A 14627-nucleotide genomic window follows, 5' to 3' on the forward strand; every position below is an offset into this window, starting at 1 on the left:
TTTAAAAAGTTTATCAATTTTTTTAGAAAAAACAGAATAATAGAAAAAACCATCAATTTTAGAAAAAACACGCATTAAAAAATAACAAAAAGAGAAGAAAAAAGAAAACCCATATAAAACCGCCCCAGAAATGACCACGAACCGGAAAAAAACTGGTTTGGGAAGAGGATTCCCACGACTGAAGAGAACAAATAAAAACAAATTATAAATAACTAGTTGTTCAATGGTGTAGTGGTTGATGTCGTTGGTGATGAAGGAAGTGAACACGAGTTTGACTCAAGTAACACACCTTTTTTGGTTTTACAGAATAAACAGAACATACCCCCCGCAAAAAAAAAGAATAAACAGAACATACATGGGCCGAGCTTGCCAACGGAGGGGGTGCGCTTCAAGCGCCCGTTTGCGAAAAGCACAATAACTATAACGGACACCTGAAGCGTCAAATAGAAACTGCCTAGCTAGCTTGTTTTTGGGACGGAATGTAGCTAGCTAGCTAAACATGATTAACATGAAGGCATTCACGTATTTGGCAGAAGGTTTCTAGGTACAAACATCAATTTGGGGGAAGAATTGTTTGGTGGAGCAACAAAATAATCAAACTAATTTGGGTCTATTTGGCTCTATTGGTATTTGGCGCTGATTTTAGCAAAGGTTGTTCAGCCATTTGACGGAAGATTGCCATCTTTTTAAAGTAATAGAGCTGGATGTTTTGAAAGAAGACCGGACCACGTATCTAGTCTATGGACGTGGGTGCACGGACGCATAGTGTGTCAGTTTCATTAGTGGATAGCGGTGGAGATGCCTTTAGAGCATCTACAATCGGATCTCACACCTGGTCCTAAACGGCATCGTCCTTGTGGACGTCGTCAACTCTTCCCATGACGGATTCATTATCGATCTCACATTCACCGGCACGGTGAATGTCACGGACTCTGATGTGAAAAAGTAGGATATGGGAGACGGTGGCGCCTTGAGAATGAGCCCGTCCGTGTCCCATGTCCTACTCTACCTCACTTGCAACCAGACCAACACTTCGAAGGGCGTAGCCGGCCGCAGGACATGGCCACGGCGGAGCCGGCCGAGATCCGCTTACATTAGGTTTTAAGTTGCATGTAATAATATGGAGTGATGATGTCAAAATGGTGTTTATGGTTGTGGAATAAACTTTTTATGTGTTGTCCTGTCACTGTTCGCGAACGTGTCCCGGCGTGTGTCCATGGACATTTGGGTGCCAAATTTTAAGTATTGCGGTTGTAGATGCTCTTACAGTATGCCTGCTTGTTTGGAGACTATTCGACACAATGGTATTTTGAGACATACTAAAAGCAATTCTAGTAGACCCTGCAAAATCCGCAAACCCGTAAAATTCCAGCGAGTATACGGGCTCGGCCCAATTTTCCGGCCAGAACAGAGCCCGCATGCTCGCCCGGCCCGTAAAAGTATTTACCGCGGCCCGCAAACTGCCTGCCCCGACCAGTATATCTACGGGTTCGCGACGCGTTTTCGGGTTGAAACCCTATCCTCCGCCGCCGTCGAGCTCCGCAATTCACCACTCCCCTTCTCACATTTCTCGCCGCCGGCGAGCCCCTTCCGCCGCCAGTCGCCATGTGGGACCGCATGTGGAGCTTCGGACGCGGCTCCTGAAGCAGATCCGGCAGCGGCAGCGACCCCGTGCGCGAGCGGCGCGTCCAGTCGGACGGCGCGAGGAAGCGGACCAACCGCGGCCTCTCACCGCCGCCGAGCTTCTGCGTCTGCGAGACGGACGAATACGACCGTTGGCACGGCCGTACGTCGTCCTCTGTCGCGGACTCGTCCTCCGCGGCGAGATCTTCCTACGCCGGGAGCTCCTCCTCTTTCGGCGTGGACCTTCTCCCCGTGAAGAGGGAGTGGTCTGAGGAGCCGGAGAAGATCAAGTTCGTCCCCGTCAAGCAGGAGCCCGAGGAGCTCGGGAGCCGCGGAGTCATCGGGCCGGAGGACTTCGTCGCCGATGTCGACGCGGTCGCGGCCGCCATTACCGAACGGAGCTTGCACGAGGAGGCGGAGCGCCGGCGCCACCATGAGGAGCTCAAAAACCTCGTGTTCCAGCAGGCGGTCGCGGCCAACCTCGCCGCCAAGGAGAAGGACGACGAGTGGCTGCGCATCCGCGAGGAGCAGAGGGAGAAGTACATCGTGTTGGGGAACGTAGCAGAAATTTAAAATTTTCCTACGTGTCACCAAGATCTATCTATGGAGAGACCAACAACGAGGGGAAGGAGAGTGCATCTACATACCCTTGTAGATCGCTAAGCGGAAGCGTTCAAGAACGGGGTTGAAGGAGTCGTACTTGTCGTGATCCAAATCACCAGAGATCCTAGTGCCGAACGGACGGCACCTCCGCGTTCAACACACGTACAACCCGGTGACGTCTCCCATGCCTTGATCCAGCAAGGAGAGAATGAGAGGTTGAGGAAGACTCCATCCGGTAGCAGCACGACGGCGTGGTGGTGGTGGAGGAGCATGGTACTCCAGCAGGGCTTCGCCAAGCACCGCAAGAGACGAGGAGGGAGAGAGGTAGGGCTGCGCCAGGGAGAGGTCAAAACTCATGTGTTGGCAGCCCCAAAGACCTCAACTATATATAGGGGAGAGGGAGGGGGTTGTGCCCCCACCTAGGGTTCCACCCTAGGGGCGGCGGCCAGCCCAGATCCCATCTGGTGGGGCGGCCAAGGGGGGGAGAGGGGAAACTTGCCCCCCAAGCTAGGTGGGGCACCCCTCCCCAAACCCTAGGCGCCTTGGGCCCTTGTGGGGGGGGGGGGGGCGCACCAGCCCACCTGGGGCTGGTCCCCTCCCACACTTGGCCCAAGCCCTCCGGGGCCGGTGGCCCCACTTGGTGGACCCCCCGGACCCTCCTGGTGGTCCCGGTATGTTACCGATAAAACCCGAAACTTTTCCGGTGACCAAAACAGGACTTCCCATATATAAATCTTTACCTCCGGTCCATTCCGGAACTTCTCGTGACGTCCGGATCTCATCCGGGACTCCGAACAACATTTGGTAACCACGTATATCTATTCCCTATAACCCTAGCGTCATCGAACCTTAAGTGTGTAGACCCTACGGGTTCGGGAACCATGCAGACATGACCGAGATAACTCTCTGGTCAATAACCAACAGCGGGATCTGGATACCCATGTTGGCTCCCACATGTTCCACGATGATCTCATCGGATGAACCACGATGTTAAGGACTTAATCAATCCCGTATACAATTCCCTTTGTCTAGCGGTACGATACTTGCCCGAGATTCGATCGTCGGTATCCCGATACCTTGTTCAATATCGTTACCGGCAAGTCTCTTTACTCGTTCCGTAACACATCATCCCGTGATCAACTCCTTGATCACATTGTGCACATTATGATGATGTCCTACCGAGTGGGCCCAGAGATACCTCTCCGTTTACACGGAGTGACAAATCCCAGTCTCGATTCGTGCCAACCCAACAGACACTTTCGGAGATACCTGTAGTGTACCTTTATAGCCACCCAGTTACGTTGTGACGTTTGGCACACCCAAAGCACTCCTACGGTATCCGGGAGTTGCACAATCTCATGGTCTAAGAAAATGATACTTGACATTAGAAAAGCTTTAGCATACGAACTACATGATCTTGTGCTAGGCTTAGGATTGGGTCTTGTCCATCACATCATTCTCCTAATGATGTGATCCCGTTATCAACGACATCCAATGTCCATGGTCAGGAAACCGTAACCATCTATTGATCAACGAGCTAGTCAACTAGAGACTTACTAGGACATGGTGTTGTCTATGTATCCACACATGTATCTGAGTTTCCTATCAATACAATTCTAGCATGGATAATAAACGATTATCATGAACAAGGAAATATAATAATAACTAATTTATTATTGCCTCTAGGGCATATTTCCAACACATCGACCTCGGCAGCTCCGGCGAGGAGGATTGAGCTCCTCCACGGCGTCGTCCATGACCGCGAGCTCGCCACCGTGAGATCCCCACCCCTCTAGTACTAGTACTGATGTAGTATGTAGTATGAATTAGTGTTTGTAGTGTTTTATCATGTAATATATGTATTATGTGATGAACTATTATGGTGCAATTTCTCCCGCGAAACAGTTTTTTTCTTCAAATTATGCAGTTTCATCTACGGTTTCTGTTCGGCCGCGCTCGTTCTTGACCCATAAACGAGATCTTCGTCAAATTGCAAACGCATTTTGCGGGTCTAGATTTTGCGGGATTTGCTAGAGTTGCTCTAATATCCTTGACCACGACTAAATCAGTACTTCAAGTTTCAAATCGGGATAATAACAAAGTTTATGCAGCATGTTGCACAGGTCAGTAAATATTTACTAAAAAAACAAATCTTCTCCCTTCGTTCCTAAATATAAGTCTTTTTAGACATTTCAAATGGACTACAATATACGGATGTATGTAGACATATTTTAGGGTGTAGATTCACTCATTTCGCTCCGTATGTAGTCACTTGTTGAAATCTCTAAAAAGACTTATATTTGGGAACGGAGTGAGTATGTTGGAATAGTATTGTCTCCATACTACTGCACTATTCACAATCTGATTTGCCTTTTTTTTGTCTCCCAAGTTGGAACTGAATTTACATTCAACAAACTGAGACCTGGCAGATGTGTATTATCTTGTACTATGAGAATTTTTAACAACTTTTAAACATGTTTTTTGATGCCCACGAGGTCGTATAATGTGCTCCCACGTCCGAAGTACTTCCGGTACCACAAAAATTCAGAAACTTCACCTTAAAAGCGACCAAAAATTCATAAAACAAAATGATGAGATAGATACAATACGTATTAACTGTACCGCGAAAATTTAGATCCATATTCAACATACAACTATGGTAAAAGAAACGACATATCTAGTTTTTATTTTTACACAAAAATGACATATCTAGTGATGAATAGGAGATTTTCTTTTTTGGAAAAGAAGGTTAAAACCCCGGCCTCTGCATCAGTCGATGCATATAGACATCTTTATTAATTGTCCAACAAAGTTCTGAAAAGAATATACATCAAGCCACCCGAAGTCATCATTCACATCTACAAACTCGATAATGTGGAGTGCTTCACGAAAAATACCCAACGGCGATGGAGAGGAGAGTGGTGGCGGGAGATTGGAGGAGGGAGGCAGGGACACCCCAGTGTGGCGCGGCGGCGTCGCACGGGAACGGGGGAGGGCCGGATGAGGTGGGGGCGGAGGAAGGATCCGGCGGTGACGCTAGATCGGGTCACGAGCCCCTCCTGCTACCCGATGGAATAGAATAATGGATCTTTTCTTCCGCTGAATCGATCTGCTTCACCATGTCTCGTCAAATTTGACTATGAATAGTAGCTAGTCAAATTTGACTATGAAATCAGCCCATTAACCATTATCAATGTGAGCTTGTTTCTTATATTGCTCGAGCTATATACAGAATTAATTTGGTTCCACAATGTTGCAACATCATAGATGCATATAGTATCTGTTCCGTAAATTTATATCAATTCCTAGCACTTTTAAGGGAATTTCTGAATAGATGCATTTTGCATCAAATAGGCATCCAATCACATAGGCAGGCGTGGAAGCAATCGAAATGGGCTGACCCATTTTCCTGAACCGGGACTAAAGTGTCGGTACTAATGCCATGTACCTTTAGTCCCGGTTCAATCCAGAACTGGGACTGATGGGCTTCCACGTGGGCAGTGCGCAGAGCCCATGCAGGAGACCCTTTGGTCCCGGTTGGTGGCACCAATCGGGACCAATAGGCATCCACGCGTCAGCATTTCTGTGGCTGGGGTTTTTGTTTTTTTTTGAAAGGAGGGATGTGTTTGGGGGTTTTGGGGGGTTAATTTAGGTGTTTCATATATTGTGTTAGCTAGCTATAATTAATAAAGAGAAGTGTCCTCTCTTACGTCCGTGCTTGGTCGACGCTACGTACTATACATACGTATAGAGAGGACTAGACACGCTAGTTAGTTAGTAAGCAAACGAAGGAAACAGAAGATCGTCATGAACATATATGCATACAGAGAGAAGTGATATCGACCACCTCTCCTTCTCCGAGAGATTGGTTGAACAACAAGTTCTCGTATATCTATCCGACACTACCGGCTACATATATACAATAATTATCTCTTACAAATATAATCATACGGACTCATGGTCCACATAGTATTCTCCGTCTTCAGCGATCACTTGGTCAAGAAAGAATGCCGCCAATTCCTCTTGAATTGCTCGCATGCGAGCTGGTGCTAGGAGTTCATCCCGCTTCCGAAACATCTAATTTGAAGAAGGGGGTCAATACATATATATATATGAATGAATGAAACTCAATACAAATGATGGTAATAAAATAAAATTGTGAATGTTGTTATTTACGTACTTCATATTGTTCATCAGAGTACCCGCCCCGCTCACAGGTCGTGTGGCGGATGGACTCGCAGACGTAGTATCCACAGAAATCATTCCCTTTTTCCTGCCACAACCACTTTACAAGAAATAGAGGTCAATCAAACCGATAAGCAAGAATGCTAAATGGTATTTGATGAAACTAGCGCTTGAATCACTAGGAGTTGCGCGGAACATGCTACTATAGTACTTACTTTCGGGTGTCTAAATTCCAGCTCCTTCGGCAGTCCCGGAACTGTTTTGGTGAATTTTCTCCAAACCCCACCGGACAAAGAAAACAATAACTTGATATGAGGAAATGAACAAAGTTGCTGATATGGTGGATAATGATCGATTTAACTTACTTCTTGAGGATTTCAGTCATGTCCGCATACTCCTGGGGATCTTTTCGTTTAGAGTCCAAGACGGTTACTACTCCCTGCTCAAGCCTAATCTCTAGGAGAATATAGTGGAAACTGCACACGCATGCATAACTCATCAATTACATTACTATAACCTGGACTAATATATAAGGGAAACCGAATATGCACAAGACAGTAACACTCACTTGAAGTTGTAAGGAAAGAGTATTATATCTTTGTTTTTATTTTTTTTGAATGATCGTAGCAAGTTGGCCTCGGTATCTCCGGGACGATGTTGAACCTCAGTTGCATCTATGAGATATGTGTTAATGAACCCAATATCACCGATTTGTCTTTTCTTCAATTCGGCGATCTTCATTCTGCATAATATAGTGAGGATAATTATAAATACATGCAATGAAAGAGATGAGCTATATAGAGAGACTTAATGACAGAAGTAGTAGTACTTACAGACAGTAGCAGGTGATCGTTGTTTTATCGAGGGCCAATTGATTGAAAAACTGATAGAACTCCTCAAATGGAATAGGCAACAGTTCAATTCCAACGAGGTCATGCTCCGGTTTAACTCTCGCATACAAAGTACTCCTCCCCCAGACTCTCTACAGATTTTCAAGTACCAATCATGTAATCTTCGCATCATCGTTGTTAAAGATTTTTCATCTTTGACGAGAGGCTTCCCGTACTCGTATCTGTGTATCTGCACCTCCATGGTATCATAATGTACATCGTCGGGCAGGTAATCATAAACATTGCCATAACCGGGCACCATCCTCGGATCGACGATGTCGCTAGGCACCTTGGGGGGGGGCACGATTGCTTCGCTTGTTCGCCGAGCTGGGCAATTTGTTTCCCAGCTGCTCGTCGTTCTTTCAGCCTTTGATCACTGGCTGTACTTCCCGACCGCTCCGCTTCGGCCCATGTCTTTGCAATAATGCGCTCATAGTTGCCTTTCAGCGAAGACTTGGGTGGTTTTGCCAGGGCAGCCAGAGTGCGCTTCACTTTCACCGGATCTACCTTCTCCTCCGGAGGTGGATGTCTCTTTGCTCTCAACCCTTGAAACCAGTCATCCACTTCGGTTCACGCGATCTTGGCGTTCTCCTCCGGGGTCCTCTCATATGGTAACTTCTCTGGAGTCTTCAGAGAAGGACCGAATCTGTATGTCCTCCCGCCTCTGGTTGTACTGCTAGACGCCGACCGAGCAGACGGAGCGGTTGTCTTCTTTACTTGCTTACGAGGCGGAGGAGAAGGACTACGACGTGCCGGAGCAGCTGGAGCGGCGGCAGGTCTCTTCCGCCCTTGCTGACGAGGCGGAGAAGGAGGAGGCTGGCTGCTCGGGCGCGTCGGCGCAGGCGGAGAAGGGGGCGGAGTGCCGCCACGCGCCGGAGAAGGAGCCGGCCGAGGGCCCTGATCGTCACTCGCCAGAGGAGGAGGCGGTGGAGGAGGCGGAGTACCCTGACTCGCCAGAGGAGGAGGAGGAGGCGGAGGCGTCCAGTTCAGAAGGTTGATGAGCTCCTTCCGCCATAGGCATGGAGTCTTCAGAGCAGACCCCAGCCGAGTCTCCCCTTCACCGGTAGGGTGGTCAAGCTGGAGGTCCTCAAATCCCTCCGTTATTTCATCCACCATCACCCTAGCATATCCTTCTGGAATCGGCCGGCAGTGAAAAGTTGCGCCGGGTTCAGTAGGATAAACAGAGCCAACAGCCGCCTTGACCTTCAAATTCATCCATTGTGTCATAAGGTGGCAATTTTGAGACTCCGTGATAGCATCCACGGGATAGCTGGCAGGAGCCATCAAGGCATGCTCCGGCTGAAGCAGCTCGGTGGAAGCCACGCTGCTTCTGCGCTGAGATGGCGGGGTAGCTTCGGGGGAGGCTTCGGCAGTACGTTTGCTGCGATTTGCTTCTCGTTCCTCTATCGCGTCTACCCTTGCTTGCAGCGCCTGCATTTGGGTCTGCTGCACTTTTTTCCTCCTCTCATGGGATTTGTAACCGCCTGCGTCCGGAAACCCAACCTTCCACGGAATGGAGCCTGGCGTGCCTCGTGTCCGTCCAGGGTGCTCAGGATTCCCGAGGGCCATTGTGAGCTCGTCGTTCTCTCTGTCTGGAAAGAACTTCCCTTGCTGCGCTGCTTCGATATACTGCTTAAGCTTCCTGACTGGTATGTCCATTTGATCGTTCGTCCAAATGCACTTCCCTGTTACAGGGTCCAAGGTTCCGCCAGCCCCGAAGAACCAAGTCCGGCAACGGTCTGGCCAGCTAATTGTCTCTGGTTCGATCCCTTTATCAACCAGATCATTCTCAGTCTTGGCCCACTTAGGCCGGGCTACGAGGTAGCCACCTGACCCCGTGCGATCATGAAGCATCTTCTTCGCGGCATTTTGCTTGTTTGTCGCCGACATATTCTTACTCTTTTCCGATGTTTTGTGGGCCACAAATGCGGGCCAGTGATCTCTGATCTTGTCATATCTGCCCTTGAATTCTGGTGTCTCATTATTTTCGACAAACTTATTCAGCTCTTTCTTCCACCTCCTGAATAGTTCTGCCACCCTCTAAGAGCAAAAGACTTGATTAATTTCTCTTTAACTGGGTTCTCTGGATTATCCTCTGGCGGTAGGGTGGAATTTGACTTCAGCTCAGTCCAAAGATCATTTTTCTGCATATCATTGACATAAGACACCTCAGGGTCTTCTGTAGCCGGCTTAAACCATTGCTGGATGCTTATCGGGATCTTGTCCCTAACCAGAACCCCGCACTGAGCAACAAATGCGCTCTTTGTCTGGAGGGGTTCAATCGGTTGGCCGTCGGGCGCGATTGCTATGATCTCAAACTTTTCATCTGAGCTCAACTTTTTCTTCGGGCCTCGTCTCTTTACCGAAGTTGTGCTCGATCCGGAGGGCTAGAAAAAAGAACAAAGACTTAATTAATATGTGTACATACCAAAACAATGAATGCATCAATCAGCTAGTCAGCACAGGCTTAACTAATATATATACCTGGCCGGACTCGGTTCGGTCACCGGAGCCATCATCACGGTCTCCTTCTTGCACCGGCATTGGGTCACCGGAGCCGTCCTCATGTTCTTCTTCTTGCACCGGCATTAGGTCACCGTAGCCAGCTTGTTCACCCTCTCCTTCCAGACCATCGGTTTCGTTGAGAAACAACGAGACGGCATCACTTCCTTCTGCGATTATGTCCCTCAACAACGCTTCTTTTGCTTCGTCTAGGGCGGTGTCCATAGTTTCTACAAATATTTACAACATGTCAATTATTATTCAAACATGACAGATGGATATATTAGTGCCAAACGTAGAACTAGCTACCTAATCATAGTAAGCTATCGGGAGGGGGTATATATCGACAATGACGACACTACATCTATGTCCCTCGACGACCATCGTTCCCGATAAAAAAAGAGGAGGAAGAAGAAAGAATAGAGGAGAAGAACTCCTCTATTCTTTCTTCTCTTGTTTTTTCTTCTTCCTCTTCTTTTTTTATCCTCTTCTTCCTCTCATGTTCGAGAGCATCGCCGAGGGGTCGGGAGGTTGCCTAGTGTCAAAGGATTCAACAAAACCATGTCTTCATCATTAGGCGAAAGTAACATGTGCATGATGGTACGAAGCTCTCCAAAGTTATTTTGGAACGGAGTCCTAGATAGGATAATTCGCTTTTTGGTACAAAGTTCAGCAAGAACCTTCCAAATATCGTTATTTGGAAGGCCTTTGCTGAAATTCATACAAGAAGGCAAATTATCCTATCCGGGACACCATTCCAAAATAATTTTGGAGGACTTCGTCATGCCCTGGTTACTTCTGGCTAATGATGAAGCCATGGATTTCTTCAATACTTTGACACTAGGAAACCTCTCTCGACCCCTCGGTGACCCTCGAACCCTCGACGACCCTGGAACCCTCGACCCCTCGGCGATCCTCTTCTTCCTCTCATGTTCGAGAGGATCGCCGAGGGGTCGGGAGGTTGCGTAGTGTCAAAGGATTCAACAAAACCATGTCTTCATCATTAGGCGAAAGTAACATGTGCATGATGGTACGAAGCTCTCCAAAGTTATTTTGGAACGGAGTCCTAGATAGGATAATTCGCTTTTTGATACAAAGTTCAGCAAGAACCTTCCAAATATCGTTATTTGGAAGGCCTTTGCTGAAATTCATACAAAAAGGAAAATTATCCTATCCGGGACACCATTCCAAAATAATTTTGGAGGACTTCGTCATGCCCTGGTTACTTCCGGCTAATGATGAAGCCATGGATTTCTTCAATACTTTGACACTAGGAAACCTCTCTCGACCCCTCGGCGATCCTCGACCCCTCGAACCCTCGACGACCCTGGAACCCTCGACCCCTAGACGACCCTGGAACCCTCGACCCTCGACCCTATAGAACCCTCGAACCCTCGACCCTGAAACCCTCGACCCTTGACCCCTTAAACGACCCTCGACCCTCTACCCTAGTTCCCGACCCTCGACCCCTCGGCGATCCTCGACACCCTCGTTCCCGATAAAAATTAAGAAGAAGAAGAAAAAAAAGAGGAGAAAAAAAAGGAGAAGAAGCTCCTCTATTCCTTCTTCTTCTCCTCTTTTTTTCTTCTTCTTCCTCTTCTTCCTCTCCTCGTCTTCTCCTTCTTCTTCTCCTTCTTTCTCTACTTATTTTCCTTGTCCTTATTTTACTTTTTCCTCTCCACTAACATGAAAAAAAAACATCATCATATCATCAACAGAAAAAATAGTATTTTTTCTAAAAATCTATCTTTTGCATATATACATCAACATATATATACACTAATCTAAAATGCACAAAAATGCTATCGGAGAGGGGGTATATCGACCCCCCTCATGTATCCACATACATACATCTATACATACATACATTTCTCATATATAAGTTTTTCTTCTTCTTCCTTTCTTCCTTCTTCCTAGCTAGATATATAATTTTTTGCATATATAAAATACATATATACTTGCATATATGTATTAATTTTTGCATATATAAAGTTTTTCTAAAATCTAAGTTTTGCATATATGAACATATATACACAGAGAACATATACATATATGCACATTTTTATAATAATGAAAAAAATAAGAGGAAAGGGCGCCGGCGGACGGACCGAAGGTGGCGGCGTGTGGTCGGGGCGACGACGACGGGGTTGGGGAAGGGGCGGCGCGCGCGGCGACGGCGACGGGGTCGGGGAAGGGGCGGCGCGCGCGGCGACGACGACGGGGTCGGGGAACGGGTGGCGCGCGCGGCGACGACGACGGGGTCGGGGCAGGGCCGGCGCGCGCGGCGACGGCGATTGTGTCGGGGCCGGCAGGGGCGGCGGGCGCGGCGACGGTGTCGGGGCAGTGGCTCGGCGGCGGCGACGGCGAGGTGGACCAGCCTGACGGCGTCAGGGCAGGGCTCGGCGGCGACGGCGACGAGGAGCAGAAGGCGTCGGGGCGAGAAGAAACAGATGGATTTTGGCGAAAACTGCAAAGTGCTGTATATATAGCAAGAGCATTGGTCCCGGTTGGTGCTACGACCCGGGACTAATGCCCCCCTTTAGTCCCGGTTGGTGCCACCAACCGGGACCAAAAGCCTCTTTTCAGCAGCCCAAAGGGCGGGAAGCGGCGGCCTTTGGTCCCGGTTGGTGGCACCAACCGGGACTAAAGGGGGGCATTAGTCCCGGGTCGTAGCACCAACCGGGACCAATGCCCCCCTTTAGTCCCGGTTGGTGCCACCAACCGGGACCAAAGGCCTGTGCTGCCCCGAACCCAAATATTTAGTCCCACCTCGCTAGTTGAGAGGGAGGCGCACCGGTTTATAAGGTGCGGTGCGCCTTCCCTCTCGAGCTCCTCTCTAAAGCAGACTTTCGGGCCTAACACTGCAATCTGTGTCTGTGGGCCTACTGGGCCTCCCGCGGGCTTGAATCCTGGCCCATGGTAGGGTTTCTAGTCGTATTCAGGCCGTGGGGGCCCAGTAGGTGGCTTTTTTTTTGTTTTTTTTGTTTTTTTGTTTCTACTTAGAACTAAATACTTATAGTTTTGTAGTGATTTCTTTTTTATTTTAGGTCACAAAAATTATAAACTTTCTGTTAGTGCCATTAGTTTTAAAATTTGAATAGTTTAAATTTGATTTTTTTAAAATTTGTGTGAATCACTAGTTTATGAATAACTTTACTATAAAAATTGATTTTTGAGTCAATCTTTTTCCTGCTATTTAATATTACTGTGTTTTATCATTATACTCAATTTGGTAATTTTAGTTAGTCGTATCAAATATTATAGGGGTGAGCCCTATTTTTTCCAGTTTTTTTGTTTTGTTTTCTGCATTATTTATTTCCTTTTGTTTTTTGCTTTATTTTTTAATTCTTTTTGCTTTTAGTTTTAGAAAAATTATAAACTTTCTGTTAGTGCCATTAGTTTTCAAATTTGAAAACACTTTTTTAGTTTTTTTAATTTTCTTTGTTTCTTCATTTATTTTATTTTGTTTCTACTTACAACAAAATACTTATTGTTGCTATTTTTATTTTTTTCCAGTTTTTTTGTTTTGTTTTCTGTATTATTTATTTTCTTTTGTTTTTTGCTTTATTTTTTAATTCTTTTTGCTTTTAGGTCAGCAAAATTATAAACTTTCTGTTAGTGCCATTAGTTTTAGAAAAAATATAAACTTTCTGTTAGTGCCATTAGTTTTCAAATTTGAATAGTTAAAATTTGAACATAGATGCACCTATAGAGAAAATTCGACCTAAATTCATAGTTTTCAAATGAACTCTGAAAAAGTTGGCATAGCATACTCGTCTGTTACAAATTTGGCATGGTATCATCATAATAGTTGCGGGAGAAAGTCTTCACTTTTTCTTCGCTTGTGTCATTTGCTTATTGCGCCGTAACCATGGATAATCTTCATTGTTTATCAGGATGTTTGGGTCAGCCTTGACATTGAAGGGAGGAATTTCATGAAACTTTTCATAATCTTCAGACATGTCTGTTTTGCCGTCCACTCCCAGGATGTCCCTTTTTCCTGAAAGAACTATGTGGCGCTTTGGCTTATCGTATGATGTATTCGCTTCCTTATCTTTTCTTTTTCTCGATTTGGTAGACATGTCCTTCACATAGATAACCTGTGCCACATCATTGGCTAGGACGAACGGTTCGTCAGTGTACCCAAGATTTTTCAGATCCACTGTTGTCATTCCGTACTATGGGTCTACCTGTACCCCGTCGCCTAACAGATTGACCCATTTGCACTTAAACAAAGGGACCTTAAAATCAGGTCCGTAGTCAAGTTCCCATATGTCCACTATGTAATCATAATATGTATCCTTTCCGCTCTCGGTTGCTGCATCAAAGCGGACACCGCTGTTTTGGTTGGTGCTCTTTTGATCTTGGGCGATCGTGTAAAATGCATTCCCATTTATCTCGTATTCTTTGTAAGTCAATACAGTCAAAGATGGTCCCCTGGACAACAAGTACAACTCATCACAAACAGTGTTGTCACCTCTGAGACGTGTTTCCAACCAACTGCTGAAAGTCCTGATGTATTCACATGTAATCCAGTCGTCGCACTGCTCCGGGTGTTTGGAGCGCAGACTGTTCTTGTGTTCATCGACATACGGGGTCACCAAGGTAGAGTTCTGTAGAACTGTGTAGTGTGCTTGAGACCAAGAATATCCGTCCCTGCATATTATTGAGTCTCTTCCAAGAGTGCCTTTTCCAGTCAGTCTCCCCTCATACCGCGATTTAGGAAGACCTATCTTGTTAAGGCCAGGAATGAAGTCAACACAAAACCCGATAACATCCTCTGTTTGATGGCCCATGGAGATGCTTCCTTCTGGCCTAGCGCGA

At 46.7% G+C, this 14627-nt stretch overlaps 1 pseudogene; it reads right to left on the reverse strand.

Annotated features, from left to right (window-relative positions):
* Positions 1-1482: 1482 nt before the first annotated feature.
* Positions 1483-2168, reverse strand: LOC147976798 (uncharacterized; annotated as a pseudogene).
* Positions 2169-14627: the final 12459 nt, after the last annotated feature.

Source organism: Triticum urartu, chromosome 4A, assembly GCF_056163025.1.
Source record: "Triticum urartu cultivar PI428250 chromosome 4A, HENAU_Tu73, whole genome shotgun sequence".
NCBI classification, from domain to species: Eukaryota; Viridiplantae; Streptophyta; class Magnoliopsida; order Poales; family Poaceae; genus Triticum; species Triticum urartu.